Source organism: Temnothorax curvispinosus, unplaced genomic scaffold, assembly GCF_003070985.1.
Source record: "Temnothorax curvispinosus isolate PA1 unplaced genomic scaffold, ASM307098v1 QBEX01010124.1, whole genome shotgun sequence".
NCBI classification, from domain to species: domain Eukaryota; kingdom Metazoa; phylum Arthropoda; class Insecta; order Hymenoptera; family Formicidae; genus Temnothorax; species Temnothorax curvispinosus.
Genome location: NW_020219904.1, coordinates 1 through 3,344, shown reverse-complemented (window position 1 = coordinate 3,344; position 3,344 = coordinate 1). Strand labels below are relative to the sequence as shown.

Here is a 3,344-nt window from a genome sequence, read left to right as displayed (position 1 = left end):
AATGTATGTGTTGTGTGTGTATGTATATATATATATATATATATATATAATATAAATACATGTCATTTCTGTTCAGTGCTTTGAATGTTATGTGATTTTTGCCTAATGCTCTGATTGTCATCTATTTTTTTATCAATATAATTTATTTCAAATAAACGTAGAATTGCCACTCACTCGTCCAGCATTGTCCTCAACAGGTTTAGAATTTCCTCTTGTAATTTTGGATTATTGCGATCAAAAGCTGGAATAAGATATTCCAGAAGATTCTGAGGCAACATGCATCCTATGTCCATAATTTTAACTTATCTCTGCATAGAAGAGATGCTAATTTATCGAGGTTAGGTTATTTCGCGGTCGACTTCAATTCTGCATTGTATTTCGATGGTATGGTCGAACTCGCTTAACTGTAGGAGCTGTATGTATGTTTCTTCGGTGATGGGTTCTAAGTCTTCTAGCTCGCAGTCTCCAATATCTGTCAGGGACAGCGTTGTCACATTCAGTCCCTTGCCACTACAGTCAAATCCCAGCAGGCCATGTGCCGTGGTGCTGAGTGTGATCAGGATGATGGTCACTGCTATGGGCTCCATGGTTGTGTCGGGTGCGCTGCTCGAGCTATACTCCGGCCGACGGTCGTTGCGTCGCTCTTTTATACTAAATTCTTATCGCTATAAGAGGAGGGGGCACACTTATGGTGGGAATTCTTAGTTTCTAGCTATCCTTAGTTTATCTACGTGTACAATTCTAGACGGGAACGGATGATGTATTGCAGCAGACAGTGGCTCTCGAATGTATCGTTGCCGCTGTGACCAGAAAAGACAAGGTCGACGCGATCATAAATCAAGGTGTCAATACATTAAAAAAGCTGTGTCAATTTCAAGATGATTCACTTCGGGTTCGAGCGTTAGTGGCTTTTTGCAAGATGGGTAATTCCGGAGACTCAAACGCGACTACCAGACCGTTTGCAGATGGAGTGACCAAGGAATTGACCGAGGCTTGCAGACGATTGTTGATTAATCCAAAGAAAGAAAACAATATGAGAGAATGGGCCATAAAAGGTCTGTCGTATCTGACTTTCAACCCCGGAGTCAAAGAAAAGTTGATCGAGGATAAAAAAGCCATTCATATGATGATCGAGATCGCCAAGACTGGTGATCAATTGGTTCTCTTCGGCGTGCTTACGACGTTGGTGAACTTGTGCAACGCTTATGACGAGCATGAACCTGAGATGATAGAATTGACAAAGTTTGTCAAATATCATTTTCCCGAGGAATCTGAATTGAACGACGACGACTTGGTAGAAAGATTGTGGGCATTAGTGGCCGCCAATGTGATCAGCGTTCTGGTGAACCTCGCCAAAACTGACAGTCAGAATTGCAAGGAATTGATAGCGCGCGTTTTCAACGCGATATGTATTCTAGAGGGAGTGAGAGAAATGGTTGTTGATGAAGGTGGCACGGAGGCATTGTTGTCGTTAGCGCTGGATGGCACAGTCGAGGGAAAGAAACAAGCTTCGCTAGCTTTGGTCCGTTTGGCACTCACGAAACGTCCTGAGGTTATATTTCCCGGTCAACTACTCACGGAGTTTGTTCAACCCATCGTAAATTTTCTGAACCCAGAGTGTTCCGTTAATGAGAATTGCCAGACTCGAACAGCTTTGTGCAATCTAGCTAAAGTCAACCACAGCATGCGTGAACATATATTCAAAGAAGGAGTATTTCAGAAGATTGAAGGCTTTAGGTAGAAGGGAGATTATCTTTTGAGATTGGCGTCTGCAAATCTTATAAACATTTTGATATTAAGCCGTAAAGTCGCTATTTAGTATTTCGAGCAGGATAATTCTCGAGTTGAGTATCTTATGTTATTGTACAAGGACGAGAATCAAGATATTAAGTTTGCAGCAGCTGCAGCTCCAGTGAAGCTGACGGTGGCCAACAAAGAGGCTTGCAAGAAAGTTTTCGACTCGAATTTCTGGCTGGAATTCCTACGCTTTTTACTCACCAATCCAAGCAATAACATACAAGAAATGGGTGTTATATTTGTGCTAAGTATGATAAGAAACGTGGAAGATGTTGCTGCAAAACTCATCGAAACAGGCATAATGGAACTACTGAGAGCATTGAGAAACAAGAACAGTACCGTACAGAACAAGAACATCAAGGAATTGACATACATTGCTTTAGAGGCTGTTGCGGAACGATCTAGTAAAGAAGCACTCAGCGTAATAAGATGGGCACGTGATACAGCATGTCGATTAGGACAATTAGACCTTCTAAATCGTTTGGAAATAAAGTTATGGGTATATGAACGTACTAAAAATCTTGTACCCTTAAACATATACTCAGAATTCGGAAGGATACTAACAGGACGATGATATCTTTGTTGAAAAAGGACAAAGTATTCGAAATCTGCATGCCCTATATATTCTTTATATTTCAAATAAAGTGCTTTAAATAATAAAATAAATGTTACATTTATATGGATATTATATATATGGAAACGTAATTCTAAGAGAATGCTGGAAGGAAAGAAAGGAGGAAGAAAGCAGAGAAGATATACAAAATTGGTCGACAGAAAGTAAAGAGAGAAGAGAGTACATACAGAGATGCGGCATGAGTGAGGAAGAACTGATAAGGATAGGAGATGAAGGCATTGAATGCATGGTGTCAAGAGACAGAGAAGTGGATATGCAGGAGAGAGCGGAAAAAATCGAAAACTCAAAAGCATGTAAGGATTATAAAGATGTCAAAATAGGATGGCTGCCTAGATATATCATAGATGGGGTCAGAAAAGGGAAGGAAAAGATAAGCCTAATAGCGAGAATGAGATGTGGAAATGAGATAAGAGGGAATATGTATTGGATGAATGAGGAATGGAGAAAATGTAGATTATGCGGGAAAGAAAACGAAGATTTGCGACATGTAAGTATGAGATGTGAAAAAGTAGAGAGTTGGAAGGGAAGAATGGATGATATGCTGAGTGACGATGGAGCAGGGTATGGATGGATGAAAGATTTAAAAGAGATAAGATTAGAAATGGAGAAAGAAAAGAGTAAATAGTTTAAATGTAAAATCCACAATATATGTATTGTTCAAATAGTTTATAAGCAGGATCGTGACAGCAATATGTAAAACCGGAAACAGGATTTGACAAATGTATAGATGCGTAAAGTCTGGCAGGTTAAACTGCTATGTAAGCACCAGAAGGTGAAGCATTAATATATACTACTAATTCTTTAAGGCCAGTATTCATAGTCGGGTCTTATATTCAAGATCGTATTAAGTATAGTCTTAAGGCGTCATCCAGTTAAATATTCAAAGTAATAAATCATTAAACATGTTTGAAAT

General features: G+C 39.4%; 1 pseudogene; it reads left to right on the top strand.

Moving 5' to 3' along the window:
- Nucleotides 1–435: 435 nt before the first annotated feature.
- Nucleotides 436–2,296, top strand: LOC112459745 (annotated as a pseudogene).
- Nucleotides 2,297–3,344: the final 1,048 nt, after the last annotated feature.